Here is an 18,164-nt window from a genome sequence, read left to right as displayed (position 1 = left end):
TGGCGTTTAAGGCGGGAGAGGGCTTGCTGGACTAAGGTTGGGCCCTCCCAGCCAACTGTGAGTCATGCCTTTTTTTTAGCAGCCTGCTCATGCAGGTGGGCCAGGTGTCAGCTGACTGCTCCCCTTACGGGCATCCCTGTTTCCTCTGTGGAATGGCTGGACAGCCGGGGACTCGCATTTTCCAGCAGACATTTCTGTGCATGTGACTCTTCCCAAGGCTGGCCCTGGAGAAAGGAAAATTAGCCATTTCAGAAACTGGTGAAATTATGACAGTGACAGGTTTTGATTGGCTCTGTGGGCTCTGCAAGCCAATGGGCTGGAGCAGGAATGGTAAATACCAAGGCACTTCCCACTCCCCCACTTATTCTCTGGGAGGCAGACATGGCTAAGTGGTCAGGATGCTCGAGGGGCCATGATGAGTTAGCAAGTCTGTCTCTGAGCATGTGGGCTGGGTTGGAGGGCATTGGGATGCAACTTAGTTATTGTACGGAACTGACCTATCTTTTGTATTGACACTGGATGGCAGGGCCTTCATGAGACCCCAAGACCAGGCTCCCTTTCTCAGCCCCACCTTCTGGAACTTTCCATGACATTACTGCAGTCAGGGCCGCTGGACTCCTCATAGTCCTTGTGGTGGCCCAGAGCAGAGCCTGGCCCCCCATGTCCCAGGGCACCGCAGAGCTGGGGCTGAAGGCCCCACACGGGACCCCACACGGCCACTGAGGAAAGTTGACTTGACAGGTGTTGGAAAGGAAGCTGGCAGCGGTGTGTGGCCCTGGCTCTGATGCCCTAACAGGAACATCCCGCAGACTCTCCAAATACTTCCGCTGAGTCTGCTCCGGTGGGACGTTTCAGCATGGCCTGTGCCAGACAGGAAACACTTGGGGTTCCTGAAAATGCTTTTACAATCTCGGATTACAGTGCACCTCGAGGATGTTATGTGGGCGCTGGGGAACGGGGGTGAAATGGCAAGGATTCCATGGAAGCCACCGCACTCGCACACCCGGTCTTTTTCCAGGTTCCTGTATGTCAGGTGATGGTGTGTTCTTCAGCTGAGGTCTACATAGGAGGATGGAACCAACATTCAACCAGTCTCCTGGGGGGGAGGGAGAAGGTAGGGGAAGAGGAAGAGCCGCTTTGAGAGGGTCTGCCAGGCAGGTCAAGGCCATGGCCCTGCCCTGCTCCCCCTGCCGGGGCTCCAGGGGTCCCGCAGACAGACTTGCCCTATGGGAAGGAAGACGCAGGTGCAGTTGAGTAATACAACTCCCCACTCAACAATGGGCCTCAGACCGATCATGCTATTCCAGTTTTTTTTAAATACTGATAAACCTCCTGCCCTGGCATTCCAAAGGCGGGTTTTATTTCCCTTCTCTTCTGGGTGCTCTCTTCCGGCTGGACAAGAAGGACCACATGCCTGCAGAGCCTTCTAGACTCAGGGTGGGGCCTGGCTGCCTCTTCCTCCTCCTGCCTCATCTGTGCCCGGGCCTCCCTGTCACTGTCCTGGGCCAAGGCCTGGTGGCTCCGGAGCGCTGCTGGGCACCCGCCATCCGCCCAAGCCATGCCAACGCTGTGGGGCCCTCTGGCTTGTGAGGGGGTATAACCAATGTGGCCCTGACTCTGGGTCTTCACTTGTCACTCTAATGTCACAGGGAGAGTAACCATCCTGGTGACTGATGGGGCCATGACCTGGGCCCTGAGCACCCTGTACCTGTACCTGTACCTCCGTGCCCTGCCCCCACTCTCCCATTTTCTCAAGCAGCTGCTGCCACAGGCAGGCCTGAAATGGCTTCCTCGCCAGCCCAGAGAAGCCCCTGTCTTGGGGATCCTTCCTGGAGAGCAGTGGGTGTTCTGAGCCCCTTGTCCAGCCATTCCTGCAGGAGAGGACACCCTAAAGGTCTCAGCCATGTGGCTCCTGCCCAGAGGTACTGGATGAGTGCCTGGTCGGGAGTGGCAGGGAACTGTCCTTCCTGTGGTCAGGGGTGTGCTGGGCCCAGCCTGCCTGGCCATCCGGAGGGGGCTGTCCTGTCCAGGTGGCCGGGGGCTCGCAGGCCTTGAAACCCCTACGTCAGCTTCATCACCCACCCAGATGCTGCCCAGGGGACAGTGAGGCTCCAATGCGCTGCAAACCTGGACAAGGGGTGACTCTCAGGGGAGGGGACAGTGGCCCCTGGAGAAGTGGAGGTGCAGTGGAGGACAGGGACACCCTCCTCACCCTCCTTGTGGTGAACCAGCATCCAGAGCTCCTCAAGGTCTGTGTGTCGGGGGGAGGCATATTCCTATTTTGTTTGCCTCTGTGTCCTCAGGGTTGAACACCCCCAGCTCCGAAACAAGTCCAGACTGAAAGGAAGATGTGTACATGAGAGAAAAATCCTTTGGAACCTCCCTGTGGGCCGGATTCCCTCACTGCCTCCTGGTCCTTGGTTCCAGGCCTCTCTCTTGCCTTTGAGCCTCAATCTCCCTGTTGGGAACATGGGGCAACAATGGGCGATGGCACACACGTTGCTGAGGGGAGTCTGCAGAGGGACCAGAGGAAAGTGCCCACAGGCCGGTAGAGAAACATGGTTATTGGAAGCTGTATCAGGGGTGTCTCAGAGGGGGCACATGGCCCAGTCACTGCTGCTGAGGGAGCCCAGGGCAACTCAAGGGAGTATCTGGGAGGGTCCACCAAGCCGGTCTGAAGCCAGGGAGGAAGAGCAGAGGGACGAGGGACCTGGAGGAGGAGGCCACCGTCCCTCTGCTCCGCCTTCTATTTGAAATGAAAAGTCATACAAGTAACCAGTCATTCACATCCAAGCAGAGCAATCCGGACGCCCCCAGGTCATTTGCATTTCAAGGACTCCATGTCCCATCCAGGACTGAAGTGTCATGAAAACGTCTTTAAACTTCGTTAGAGTCAGGAACACATGCTTTTGGTCCCCCTCCCACCCCACCTTAGTTGAAAAAGTAGAGCCTATTTGTGAAACTCGTAGTGTAACCCTGTCTCACAGGAAGCCCTCTCCCGGGCTGGCTCTGATTACAGGGCTTTCAGGTTTGTCTGATGATTCTGCTCTAAATGCTTAGCATTCATCCTGGCGGGGGAGGGGACAGTGGCCCCTGGAGAAGTGGAGGTGCAGTGGAGGACAGGGACACCCTGTTTGCACATTGAACAGTGAAGGCAGCTGTGTGTTTAGGTTTGAGCAGCCCTCGAGGCCTGAGGCTGTTCATGCGCATTGATACCAAGCTATCCTCTACTTCTGTACCCTCAGCCGAACATTAGGCTGCGTGCCTTGATAGCCAATCTCTTTCCCCCTCCTTGACTGAGGAATGTTTTTATTTGGAAAGCCTAACAGAGGCATAACAGTAACACCATGTGTAGTGTCGCTATCACAAAGCCTCTGCTGAAAAGAATAAAATTGCAAGCGTCCTCAGCACGATGGTGTTGAGGGCTACCCTCACCATGAGTACACAGGCGGTTTTATTTTTAATACAAATACATAGTTTTTTTTACATGATATCAATTAAGAAAAAAATCTGTTTCAATATAGTAATTTGTGAAGCCAAGGTCTCCCTCCATGCATCCCTTCATTCCACACATACCTGAGTACCTACTAAGTGTCTGGCCTAGTGTCTGGCCTAGTGTTAGGGGCTGAAGGTTCAGATGAAGATGAAGCCCCGCCCTCAGGGAGCTGGCATTCCCGTGGAAGGAACGCTGATGGACAGGAAGCGAACTGCATCGAGCGGTGGATGCTCCCGATGAGTGCTCCAGGGGCTGAGCTAGCAGTTGGGATGGGGTTCCTTCCCATGGGGGCTCTCACTTCCTGAGGCCACACTTCCAAGGTTGCTCCCAGCCCCTGGAGTCCTGATGTAGGCCCCTTCTGAGAGCTGAGGGGCCCCCCTCCAACACAGGCTTTGTCTCCAGGACTTCCCAGCCTGGCTGAAACTTTCCCAGAATGGCGCTGGAGTCTGAGGCTCTTCCTTCCCCTTCTCCTTCCAGGGATGTCAGCCCAGCCTCCCGGTCTCCGTGGACTCAGCTTCTCCAAAGGACCGAATCAACAGACCTGCTGGAATAAAACAGGAATATTTGAAAAGTGTCTGTGGCAGGGACATAAAAACCACCCTCGGCTGGAGAACATCTGACCCCTATCCGGTTCCAAAGTTCACTCATGGAGGTTGCTCAATGCTGCTGCCATGTTGCATCTTATTCTCAGGCTGACACCCTGAAGTTCCCCTCCCCCCTCCTTCCCTCCCTTGCTCCCCTTCCCCTTCTCCCTGCCTTGCCCATCTCCTCTTCCCCATCTCCCTCTCCTCCCTGGCTAAGCTTATCTCATTGTGATTCACCTTTTGGTTCTGCCCAGGTATTTTCTCTGCAGGGCCACCAGCTCTACCCATGCTCCTGAATACCTTTGCTCCATTTCAGCTGCCTTCCCAACATAGTAACAACCAAGCCCAAAGGAACATCTGTGGAAATTTTTGCTGGAGAATAAGGACTGGGTGTTGCTTAATATGTGGAAAAAATGCAGTGTTTCCTTCTCCAAAGAACACGATCCACATGGTGGTCAGTCCGTCAGCAGGGCTGGGCACTCTGCTCATCCTGCCCACTGGACTCTTCCCAGCTGTGGGTTCCCCAAGAAGACACTAGCTCCTCCTGCTTCAGGCAGTCTGGGGGCCAGGAGGGTTGTAGCAGTGAGGGTGGAGGGGTAGGGGAGGGGCAGGACTCAGGGCAAACCCCACCCAATTCCCACCTAGCCACACCTGCCTGCCCCTGGGCTGAGAAACCAGCCCCCTCCCAGGGATCACAGCCACTCCCAGGCAGTAGCACAGATTTCTCTCAGTTGCAACTGATGGTCCAGAAATAAGCCAGATGTGTTTTTTGAATCACTTTCATCTTGAATGCATTCATGATAGATCTGATGGCACCACCCACATGTCCACTCAAGTCATATTTCGTGTGATGGAATGAATTGTATGCTGTACAACTATAAGCAGATCTGGGGATTTACAAAAGTATCAGGATGCCACCCCTTTCAGTGTGGGCATACAAAGTCTAATGCATTGAACTTTTATGTGTGTGACTCTAATCTTTGCTGGGACTGACCGGGGGCCCATGATGGGAGGCTGTGTGGCATGGGGCAGTGCTAAAGGTCGTGTGCCTGGCCCCCTTGGTCTATTCTCCCAGGATCAAGGCCTCCCCTGGATGCCATCCCTGCCTCCCCTGGCACAGCCCTCTCCTGTGGACACTGGTTATTGTGCCTTCACTGGTCATGGTGACTTCCTTGGTCACCCCTAGAGACTAGAGACTTGTGTGGGTCAGAATGGTCCCATCTCTGGCGTTCCCAAGGCGTCCCAGCCAAGCTGCCCCCTGGGACAGGTGGGATGACACTGGCTTTGCTGGCCTAACAGCTGGCTGCTGAGTTGCTGAGTTGCGGGGTGGTCCCAGGAGGCAAGCCTGGAGGAGGAAGGAGGGGAATCGCTGAGTGGCCTGCAGGGACAGGCTGTGGGGCAGAAGACCCATAGGACAGAACTGCAAAGGGGCCAGGCTGAGCGACTTTCTAGGGAGTTTTCTTGTTCTGAGCAATTCTGAGAGACACAGCTGCTTCCGGGAACATCTGGGCCACTGGAGCCTTTCTTTGGATGGGACTATGTGTGGAGTGGGGCTCACGAGGCTCCCAGTCCTGTCAGATTGGGAACGCCTGTGCTGAGGGCCGGAGCTCAGGGTGAAGCCCAGAGCAGGACCAGGAGGAAGGTGGTAGGAAGCAACCAAAAGAGAGAAAAATCTGTGAGCTCCATCAAGGCAGTTTTAGAAATATAAGTTATACTAGAGACCTGGTGCATGAAAATTCATGCACTGGATGACAGGAGGTCCCTCAGCCTGGCCTGCCCCCTCTCACAGTCCGGGAGCTTTCAGGGGCGGGAGGCGACCCGGCAATCAGGGGAAGGCGACGCCCCATTACACCTCTGCTGCTGCCACTGCCGGCAACGCAAACTGAGAAGGACTGGGCGCTGCCATCTTGTGGCTGTGGGCGCTGCCATCTTTGAGAGTGTGACAGTCAATTAGCATATTCCCTCCTTATTGGCTATGGGCGCAGCCATCTTAGAGACAGTGTGAGGGCCAATTAGCACATTCCCTCTTTATTAGAGAGGATGACTTGTTTATTTCTAAAATAGGGTCTGAGAAGACTTATGACGACCATGCTTGAACAATGTGAGCTCAAGGCTCCCTGGTCAGGATGGGGGATGGACCCTATTGCTTTGTCTCACTCCCCAGCCTGTAGCCCATTAAAGGATAGTGTGGGGATTGCTGAAAGGTATAAACTCACACACATAATGAGATGGAAGGGGATCCTTCAGAGGATGAGAGATTTCAACACATTGGGGGAAGTGGTGGAGGATCCAGGTGTGGACACCTGCAGAGGTGGAGAGGCCGACGGGGGTGGTCACTTCACAGAGCCCAGAGATGCCCAGACTCAGGGTGCTGGGTGTGGAGGAGGCTGGGGTCCTGAGATGGGGGTCAAGTAGAAGCACACCTCTTGACTTTCCCCTCCCCAGAACACCTGACATTTAAACATTGCTGTCGTTCCCAGAGCATCTCACCTCCAATTGAAAATTCAACCAACCAACCTATCAACGGACCAACCAGGCCACTGAAGGCTCTGCTCTAAGAAATTCACTGAGTTCTTTTGGGAGGCTTGAAGTTGGCATGGCCTGCACTGGGTACTCCAGAGCTAAGCTGGCAGTTTGACAGGGACTGACGCCTTCCCCGGACACTGCTCCCGTGGTCCTGAGTTACTGTTTGTCCCAGCAGATCACCCAGTGTGAGGTCTGCCAGCTGCCAGCCCCTTCCCCAAGCAGCGTCCATGGCCATGCCCCATAGTGATCCCAGCCAGTGCCTGCCAGACATTTAAGGAAAGCTGGCAAGATGAAGGAGAGGAGCAAAGAAAAGCACGCAGGAAAAACAGCAGAAGAAAAGAGCATTCAGGGACGGGCCTGGCAGCCCTGCGTTAGGTGTGCCGCCTGCGCTCCCTCCCAGGAAAACTGCTCTCTGCTCTCCGACAGCCCTGGCGGGCTTCAGGGCCTCCGTGGCTCTGCCCTGCTCTCAGGCCCAGGCTGTGTTTCCCCGGCAGCCCCCAGCCAATGACAGGAGGTGAGCTAGCACATCTCGTCCTCTCACAACATGGGGTTTAAGAGTCACCCCCATGGCTAAGGGTTGCTGTCAAGCCCCTCAAGCTGTTAACTCAAGTCTTTCAATTCTGGGATGTTTTCTTGTGTTATTTCCTTCATAATTTCCCTTCTCCATCCACGACTTCTGGGACTGACTGATTAATAGACGTAGCTTCCTTCCTTCACTGTGCATTTATTTTTCTTCTGCTTTCTTGGAGAGTTCTTCAGTTTTGTTTTCTGTCACCTTTTTTTCCCTGTTCTCATCCTCATATGTCTGTCAAGTGGTCATTATTAATAAATTTACTTTTTTATTTTTATTTATTGCTGACACTATTACAGATGTCCCCATTCTCTCCCCTGCCCCCCCCCCCCCCCCCCTCCACTTTACACACCTCCACCTGCCTCTGGCCGTCACTACACTGTTGTCTGTGTCCACAGGCTATAAATGTATGTTCTTTTGATACATAGTGTACTTGTTTTCTTTTTTTTAAAATATATTTTATTGATTTTTTTACAGAGAGGAAGGGAGAGGGATAGAGAGTTAGAAACATCGATCAGCTGCCTCCTGCACACTCCCCACTAGGGATGTGCCCGCAACCAAGGTACATGCCCTTGACCGGAATCGAACCTGGGACCCTTGAGTCCGCAGGCCGATGCTCTATCCACTGAGCCAAACCGGTTAGGGCATAGTGTACTTGTTTTAAGAATACATTATTTTATCTATTTCTCTGAGGTTTCAGAAGTTGATTCTGCTCTCTGTATTGCTCACTTTAACTCAGAGTTCCTTTCTTCTCTACACTTGTCAATTTTTCTTTGTCTTTGACTCGGTCGGGCACATATTTGCATTTGGAGCCACAGGATCTGGTGGAAGGTTCCCGTGTGGGGGTGACTGTGGGCCCCACTATGGGGTGACCTGGAGGTCAGCGGTTTGTTGGTTAGGAACCCCCACTGTCAGTGTCCATACTAACCTTCCCACCCCCCAGATGAGCTCACGTCCTTCCTGGGCGAGGGCCCCACAAGACCTCTTCCAGGGTCTCTCCCTCTGATAGTGTCCTGGGACCAGTAACCAACCACCATGGCTTAGAACAATTGAAATGTGTTCTCACAGATCTGGAGGCTGAAGTCCTAAATCAAGGTGGTGGCAGAGCTGTGCTTCCTCCAGAAGCTCTAGGAAACCCTCAGTCCTTGTCTCTGCCAGCATCTGGTGGCTCTGTGCTCCTCGATTTGTGGGCACATCACTCCAATGTTTCCATTTCCTCTCCCCACCCCCAGGTCCTCTCTTGTCCCTATACAGGCAGTATTCATTGCCTGTAGGGCACACCCGATAACTCAGGATGTTCTCAAAATCCTTACCTTAATTACATCTGCAAAGACCTTTTTGCAAATAAGACCACATTCTGAGATTCTGGAGGTGAAATCATGGACATATTTTTTTTGGGGGGTGGGGGCACACCATTCAAATACCACTCTTCCCGAACTGAAAACACACCCCCTTTTCTGGCCTCAGTCCCTGTAGAACAAGCATGTCAAACTCATGATCGGTGGGCGAGGCATGTGGGCCGCCGGCTGTGAGTTTGACATGCTTGCTGTAGCATGAGCTCTCTGCGGAGTCTGACAGATGAAGACCAGGGCACACAGCCACCTTGTTGTACCTCCGGGGGCCACTCTGCTCCATGACCCTACAAAGAGGGACCATACACTATATGAAGGAGAGGCGTCTCCTAATCTGTATTCATTTAGCAGATGTTTACATGTTTGCATGGCAGCGAGGGGGTAGGTTGGCTTTTCCTGGGAAGAAGCCTTCCTTTGGATGATGCTGGTGCCTGAATCTCTTTGTGCTCACAGACCCTTGGCTGGACCTTGACATTGGCCTTGCTCCCTCCTGGGCTGGCCTTTCTCTGGGGCTGACTAGTAGTCTGGCTGTCGAGCAAAGCCTTGATATCCTCATGAACGACTCCTTGAGCACCAGACCCTGGTGGTGAGGCACAAATTCCCTTCCTTTCCAAGGTGGACACTTCAACAGAGCCTTTCTCCAGAGAAGGGGCCAGCACAATCCTGGTAGGCAATGCGGTGAGTCAGAAAGGGTCATTTTCGGGAGTTAAGTAGTCCTTAAATTGCAGTAATGAAAACACATGAACACTTAAAAGGAGTGGTAGAAAAGAGGAGGAGCTGGGTAAAAAAAGGGGTGGAGGGATGTGTACCAGAAATGCTGCCTTATTCCTCAGAAGTGCTGACATTTTCTGTTTGGGGTCTGTTGCCCTGGTGACATTCCACAACGGTGCGTCATTCTGCTGGATCCAGGGTTGTCCAGAAGCCTCCGGAGACCAACGGCTTCTACTATTTTAATATATGGGTCAATGGAAAACAGTTGGAAATCTGGTAGTTGGTTAAACTTTCAGTGGCCATAATTTAGTTAATGCTCTAATAAGTTACACTGAGGGGAGGCTAGAACCTTTAAGTTAGCATATTTTTGGGAGGTGGGTGGGAGGGGTGGAGGAATCAGAAATGTGGAGCTGAGAGGGAGCTGGAAGACCACCCACCCAACCATCCACACACCCTACCTTGCAGGGAGGAGCCCAGACAGGACTGAGATCTGTCCTCAGATCTGCAACCCCAGTGGTCCCCCTTCTGGGACAGAGGTCATGACAGAACGCATGCAGGATGTATTTCATTTCAAAGAAAATTTGCTCTGACATCTAAAAATTAATATTTTGCACAAAAAGTAATATCTGCAGCTTCTCTTGAAATGCTGGAAGCTCTGGGGGCCCTGGGCGGGTACCTCTGCAAGGAAGTGGGGAGGTTCTCCTTGGGTCCCCTGGTTTTCACCACATCTTTTTTTAAAAATATATTTTATTGATTTTTTACAGAGAGGAAGGGAGAGAGATAGTTAGAAACATCGATGAGAGAGAAACATCGATCAGCTGCCTCCTGCACATCTCCCACCGGGGATGTGCCCGCAACCCAGGTACATGCCCTTGACCGGAATCGAACCCGGGACCCCTCAGTCCGCAGGCCGACGCTCTATCCACTGAGCCAAACTGGTTTCGGCTTCACCACATCTGTGGAAACAGGGTGTGGGAGAGGGTTCTGAGGAGGGCGAGGGCCAGAGAGGGGGAGGCTAGAAACCAGAAACCCCAAACTTGTCTCTGGAAAGTATTTACATGCATACTTACATACAAACACGCACATATCTATCTAGTATCTAGCTATCATCCATCCATCCATCCCTCTCTCTATCTATCTATCTAGTAATAGTATAACTGATATAACTGAAGTTGTCCTGGGAATCTAGGGTGAGATGTATGGAGCCAGTTGGGGTGAGAAGAGCAGAAGCTGACCTCCCTACCCGCTGGCATGCCACCTTAGACCTGTGGGGGAAGAAGTACATGGCCAGCCCTGAGCAGCTGGGCCTTGGTCTGAAATCCTATAAGGTTCCAGAAAGCTGCGAATATCTGTCAGGATCTCCAGAGAGAAAACATCGCAGTAATGACTGTTTAGAACTGGTTTCTGAGAATCATTAGTTAAATGATATATTAGCCCTAGCCGGTTTGGCTCAGTGGATAGAGCGTCAGCCTGCAGACTCAAGGGTCCCAGGTTCGATTCCGATCAAGGGCATGTACCTTTTTTGCGGGCACATCCCCAGTAGGGAGTGTGCAGGAGGCAGCTGATCAATATTTTCCTCTCATCGATGTTTCTAACTCTCTATCCCTCTCCCCTTCCTCTCTGTAAAAAATCAATGATATATATATATATATATATATTTTTTTTTTTTAAAAAAAGAGATAAACACCAACACCATTTAAAAATGATATATTAGTTAATATAACAAAATATATATAATTATACATAATTATGTAAAATATAATACTTGATCATTTCTATACTGAATTTCTGTCCTAAAGTAATTGAGATTCCTACTCTACACACACATACCCTTTTAAAAAAATATGTTTTTATTGATTTCAGAGAGGAAGGAAGAGGAAGAGATAGAAACATCAATGGTGAGAGAGAATCATTGCTTGGCTGCCTCCTGCACGCCCCACACTGGGGATCGAGTTCACAACCCAAGCATATGCCCTGACCAGGAATTGAACCGCGACCTTCTGGTTCATAGGTTGACGCTCAACCACCCGAGCCATGTCGACAGGGTAACACTTACCCTTTTATAAAAAGTAATTAAAATAAGAGGAAAGAAAAGGTCATCTGGAAAAGGGGTTCCCTGATCAAGATCAAGAAAGTTGGTTATAGAAGGAACCAGTCATATGGCTTCTGAGACAAAGTTCTTGTCTTGAGGTATCTTCTGTAGAAAAAGGTCTTAGTGATGTATTCTTGTAGCTTGACCCTGAAGATGCTGAGAATTCCCTAAGAAGGCATTTTGTGGGTTCAGGTTCGTGGAGCCCAAGGGGGTAGCTTTCTGGGGCTCCCTTTGAGGTGAAGATGAGCTTGGAGGCTGCAGAGCCCCCTGTGTCCATCACTCCCTAGAGCAGTGGTTCTCAACCTGTGGGTCGCGACCCCTGAAAATACATCCTGCATAACAGATATTTACATTACAATTCATAACAGTAGCAAAATTACAGTTATGAAGTAGCAACGAAAATAATTTTATGGTTGGGGGTCACCACAACATGAGGAACTGTATTAAAGGGTTGCGGCATTAGGAAGGTTGAGAACCACTGCCCTAGAGGGTGCCTCTGAAATCACAGGGTCTCAGAATGCTAATCGTGATATTGTAAATTCCTTTTATTGGTTCGGGGTAGTGACAGGGGTTTTAAAAACCCATGCCTTTCGTCACATGGTGTCATAACCCACGGCAGAGTTTGTGGAGTAACAAATGTTAAGGTTTCACTGTAGACCTCACTCCGTTTTGGTTCCATGCCTCTTTCTGAAGCATTTTGGCAAGACGACTTGTTAAAATCTTTCCCTCTCCTTATTAGGACCGTCGGGAGGATGTTCCGCACAGGAAGAGCTGCGAGCTCTTCAGGAGGAGTCACGGGACTGAGAGTGGGAGGAACATTTACATCAGCAGAGCAGCCCACGACCGAGCTGAGAGCGATGGTGAAGTTAGGAAGTTCTCTCACTGTTCTGCTCATCTGCTCGCTGACCGCGTGCAGGGACAACCCCAGAGGGGACTGCTGGCACCCCTGGCTCCTTTCGTCTCTCCCCCTAGGCTGCTCTAGTATTTTTATTGAAACAACACTATGACGTGCCCATAGCACACTGTCATGTGGCCGATTTCAATCATTTTAGGCATTACTAACTTAAAAAGGAGCCGAGAGCCACATGTGTCTGTCTGTGTTCTGTGTCTCTAGCCTGGGGCAGGTCCTGGCATATGAAAGCCCTCAGGGATGGCTTGGTTGTATGAATGAATGAATGAACAAATGAATGAAGCAATGATGCCTCCTGTTGCCACCAGCTACTCAGGCATGCTGCTGCTGGAACTCTGCTGGGGAAGACCAAGGCCTCCATGTCTCAGTCTCTCTAGGAAACAGGGTGGCAGCCCCCTCCCCCACCCCTCTCAGAATTGGGCTGGCAGATCCCACGAAAGTCTGTGTGTCTTTTTAAGTGTCACCGTGCTTCCTCAGCAGCAGCAGCAGCAGCAGCAGCAGCAGCAGCCGTGTGGGTAAGTGATGGGGCAGTTTTCACATCCCCAGTCACTGCTCAGAGCTGGAGAGGTGAGACGAGGCGACGAGGAGAGGGTGTGGTGGGGACCCACTGGCGTGGTCACCGTTACTGTTTACAGCATCCAGGCCGGTGCAGCCAGTGGAAAAAGGACCTCACCGTTGCTTATAAACCGTGAATCAGTAGCCGCCCTTGCTGACGGCTTGCTCTCTGAGTGTCCCATTCACTTTGCCCCTGGAGGGAGGGCTGAGGGGGCATTGAAACGGGTGTGCCTGTCCAGCCGCCGTGAATGGCTGCCCTGCAGTCTGTCTGCTCCGCTCGTGTCTCAGCCCCTCCCGCTCCATGGCTGCAGTGGGTGGGCAGTCGGTGACTGGCTCGCCTTTGCTTGCTTCCAGCCTTACTCACTGCCGTGTCATCTTCTGGCGCGTCCCCACCCACCTGCGATCCTCTCTAGTCTGGTGCAGCCATCTCCTCCCTGTGGTCTCTCATCTCTCCCCCGAAAGGGTCTGGACTTCCTTTCCTTAGGGCTCATGCTCCCCTCCTGTCCCATTCGTCCCAGGGCAGGGTGTTGGGTGCCCACCAGTGGTGACACGGGGAGTCAAGCACAAACCCAAGGCGGCCCTGTGGCAGGAGGGGTCCCATTCTAATTCTAACTCTACTTCCATTTTGTTCTCTGCTATTCTAGTTCATTCCATTCTGTCCCCCCCCCCACCCCCCCATATTATTTATCTAACTAGAGGCCTGGTGCATGAGATCCATGCACTGCAGGGCAGGTGTGGTCCCTCAGCCTGGCCTGTGCCCTCTCGCAGTCTGGGACCCCTCAGGGGATGTCTACCTGCCTGCTTAGACATCTAGCAGTTAGACATCCTTCTTGCAGTCCGGGGCTCTCACAGTCTGGGACCCTTTGCTCCTTAACACCCACCTATAGAGGAGACAGGAGAGGCTCCTGCCACTGCCGCTGTGCTCACCAGCCATGAGCCCGGCTTTTGGCTGAGCAGCGCTCACCTGTGGGAGTGCACTGACCACCAGGGTCAGCTCCTGCATTGAGCGTCTGGCCCCTGATGGTCAGTGCGAGTCATAGCGACTGGTCGTTCTGCCGTTCAGTCGATTTGCATATTAGGCTTTTATTATTAGGATAATTTTCTCCCTATTGTTTTCTCTTCTTCCTTTCTGTTACTTTTATTTCTCAGATATAGGACCTCCTGGATAGGCCTGCAATTTTCTTGTCTTTTTGTTTTATTTTATCTCTGACATTTTGTCATATTTTCTGAGGGATTGCCTCAAGTTTGTCTTCCAAAACTTCTACTGAATGTTTTAGTTTTGTTATGGTATTCCTCTTCCTCCCCCTCCCTCCTACCAGATTTATGGAGGTAAAATTGAAAAATAAAAATTGGGTATATTTATGGTGTACAATGTGATGTTTTGATATATGTCTAACTGGGGAATGATCACCACTACGATGAGCACATCTGTCACCTCACATAATTACAGTTTTGTGTGATGAGAACAGTTAAGATCTACTCTCCCATCTAATTTCAAGGTTCCAGTGCAGATTTATTAAATCTCATCGCCATGCTGTACCTTAGGTCTCCAGAACTTATTTAACTTATAACTGAGTTTGTACTAGCACCTCCCCAACATCTTTGACCAACAAACATCTCCCCATTTTTTCCAGCTCCCACTGCTAATTCCGCTCTCTGTTTCTGTGAGGTTGACAAGTTTAGAATCCATATATAAGTGAGATTTGCTCTGATATTTTTCACTTCTAAATAGATTTCTTATTCAGCAAATATTCCCAGTTAGAAAATAGAATTCGTTTCTTGTTTCATGGCTGCAAGATTTCTTCTTGGATTCCTATGAATATTCATGATTGCCCTGTAGAAACAGTTCCTGCTCCCTGCATCATCTCTGTCTCCTCTGAGTTCTTTAATTAACTAATGAATATATCTTTGCTTAAGTTTCTGTTTCTTTTTTTTCTTTTTTAAAAAATATATTTTATTGATTTTTTACAGAGAGGAAGGGAGAGGGATAGAGAGTTAGAAACATCGATGAGAGAGAAACATCAATCAGCTGCCTCCTGCACACGCTCCACTGGGTATGTGCCTGCAACCAAGGTACATGCCCTTGACTGGAATCAAACCTGGGACCTTTGCATCTGCAGGCTGATGCTCTATCCACTGAGCCAAACCGGTCAAGGCAAGTTTCTGTTTCTTATTTAAGGGTTTTCCTAGAGGGCTCCCCTCATTGCTCATCTCTTTATATAAAAGCCTAATATGCTAAGTGTCAACCTTTTGGTCCACCACTCAACCAGTTGCTATGATGTGCACTGACAACCAGGGGGCAGATGCTCTGACCAGTAGGTTAGTTTGCTGCTGGGGTCCCGCTGATCGGGACTGGGGAGATGGGCCAGATATGCCCTGGAGCCCTCCCACAGTCTCTCCCCAGCTGGCCAACCTCCCATGATCCCTCCCTGGTGGGCTGGCCCCCATAGCGCCAATCGGGAGTGGGCGAGATGGCCCTGATGGGCCCCAATCGCTGGCCAGGCTGAGGGACCCCACCTGTGCACAAATTCGTGCATTGGGCCTCTAGTATTTAAGAATGGGACACAAAAACCCAGTTGAAGCTCTGTGTTCAAGGATGGGGCCTGTTGGTAACAGCTGTCACAGTTGGGTGAGGACCTCCCTGTTGTTCTGTGGGACCTCTATGTAGCATCGGAACATCTTTTCTTTTGGTCCAGTGAGTTTTTCCATGGAGGAACTTTCTAGTTTTCTGCTGAAAGAGTATTATGGGTTCAATTGTGACTCCCCAAACAGTATGTCCAAGTCCTAACCCCCAGTATCTCATGCCAATTAGAGAAACATTCAAACTCGAAGAGCATTTTTATAAGTTTATTTGAGCCAAACTGAAGACAATTGCTGGGAAGGAAAAATCTCAGTGGATTGAGAAAATGCTCAAGAGAAAGGCAGTTTTGCAGCTTATTTTATACATTGGCGTCTCATTGGTGGTAGATTAAGGGGACAAGAGAAAGTAAATTGGGGAAATCTCTGGGTTTGGATAAAGAGTAAAATGGAGAAATACATACTTTTTTTAAATCTGAGAGAGAGAGAGAGAGAGAGAGAGAGAGAGAGAGAGAATAAGAGAGAGAAAGAATGAGAGAGAGAGAGAGGAACATTGATGTGAGAAACATCCATCAGCTGCTTCCCATAAGCGCCTCAATTGGGGCTGGAACCCAAAACCTAGGTATGTCCCCTGACTGCATATTGAACCCGCAATGTTTTGGTGTACTGGACGACGTTCCAACCAGCCGAGCCACCCAGCCAGAGCAGAGACACACACTGCTTTTACATTGGAGGGTACAGGATAGCTAACAATGAACATTTACGCACGTGGAGATGGCATGCGGGGACAAGATACAAGGAGGGGTTCTGTGGTCTTGTCCTCTGTTGCGGTGGGCATTCCCTGAGATGGTCTGGAAAAGGGGGTTACTCTGAGGCATGTTATCTTAGATGAAAAAGACGACAGGCTCAGTTAAGGTAAAGACTGACCTTTGTCAGGGAAGCTACAGCCTAGGACCGTGGTCGGCAAACTGCGGCTCGCGAGCCACATGCGGCTCTTTGGCCCCTTGAGTGTGGCTCTTCCTAAGCCTTAGGAGTACCCTAATTAAGTTAATAACAATGTACCTACCTATATAGTTTAAGTTTAAAAAATTTGGCTCTCAAAAGAAATTTCAATCATTGTACTGTTGATATTTGGCTCTGTTGACTAATGAGTTTGCCGACCACTGGTCTAGGACATAACTACCTGCCACGGCCCTCTTTTAGCAATTTTAATTTCCTGTGTGGTGACTTCAGGAAGTCCGCCACACAGGCCTTCCCTGAGCTTGTCAGGGTTAGTATGTGGCCCTTTTCTGTCCATACTCTGACGGTGACCTTATTTGGAAATAGGGTTGTGTCAGATGTAATTAGTTCAGAGGAGGTCACGTAGGGGTAGCATGAACCCTTATTCAATATGACTGTTGTCTTGAAAAAAGACAGAGCCTGGCCGGCGTGGCTCAGTGTTTGAGCGTCGACCTATGAAGCAGGAGGTCACGGTTTGATTCTCAGTCAGGGCACATGCCAGGGCAGGCTCGATCCCCAGTAGGGAGCGTGCAGGAAGCAGCGGATCAATGATTCTCTCTCATCATAGATGTTTCTATCTCCCTCTCCCTTCCTTTCTGAAATCAATAAAAATACACATTTAAAAGAAGACAGAGACACACAGGGAGAATGCCATGTGACGACAGAGACAGAGACTGGAGTGACTCTGCCACAAACCACGGGACACCCGGAGCCACCTGAGCTGGACGAAGGAAGGAAGGCCCTTTCCTAAAAGCTTTGGAGGGAGGGTGTCCCTGTCAACATCTTGATTTTGGACTTCCAGCCTCTAGAACTGAGACGGAACCTCTGTTGTTGGAGTCCTCCCATTGTGGCACTTTGGTGTAGCAGTTCTAGGACACTGAGCCAGAGAGCGTGTGGTGACCACGGCTTGCCACGGAGGCTGACAGGCCAAGGGGCTTGCCAGGGACATGTAGAGACTTTACTAACATGTCCACTCCTTCAGTTGTCACTTTAGGGACTCACCCTTCCTTTATTCTGATAGGGCAAGGGTGAGTCCCTAAAGCAGAGAGCGAGCCCACCACAAGCTCTCCATCCTTCCTGCTCTCACACCTAACCTCCTGATGCCTCTTGGGGTGAGGAGGCGTGATGTGCGTGGGGCAGGATCTAGGGGCCTGCGTCCTCCTACTCAGATTCCCAATGCATCCTTGTGCGTCTGCCTCAGCTCACTCTCGAAAAATTAAAGGGAACCTCCTGTTCCTGAGTGACCTGCCTCTGCATCTTAAATGTCTAGTTTTCAAGTCCCTCAGCCAAAGGTCACAGCTCCCAGAAGCCCTGGGTTCTCCCAGGTGGAAGTGAGGGCGCCCTCTCCTGGCCTCCTCCAGCATTTACTTTGTGCGTCCCCAGGCCTCCTCTTTGCCCCTAGGTCTTGGCTGCAATGGGAGGTCCCACCCTGGAGGGAGGGAAGTCTCCACTCCGATTCCTCTGGGCGTCACCTCCACCTCCAAGAGCTGCCTTTTCACACAATAGCCCCTCAGTACACGTTGGCTAAATAAACGAAGGAGCAGAGGGTGACAGTGAAGCTAAAAGGAGTAGACGTTTTTGATTTTATGCCGGAGAGAAAAATCAATCCTGAGGCTAAGGTTGTTCAAGAAAGAACCAATCCACCCATCCTTTACAAATGGAATTTATGTATCAAAAAGAAAATGAGTCAAATTGGAACTTTGGTGTAGCCTGGTAATTGTAAAACCAAATATCTCCTTGCTAAAATTTTTGAATTCCAATCAACTGCAAACAGTTTCTTGGATGGTCTCA

Source organism: Myotis yumanensis, unplaced genomic scaffold, assembly GCF_028538775.1.
Source record: "Myotis yumanensis isolate MYYU_CA2020_CCGP unplaced genomic scaffold, mMyoYum1.0.hap1 SCAF_8, whole genome shotgun sequence".
NCBI lineage: Eukaryota > Metazoa > Chordata > Mammalia > Chiroptera > Vespertilionidae > Myotis > Myotis yumanensis.
This window is presented reverse-complemented; position numbering follows the sequence as displayed.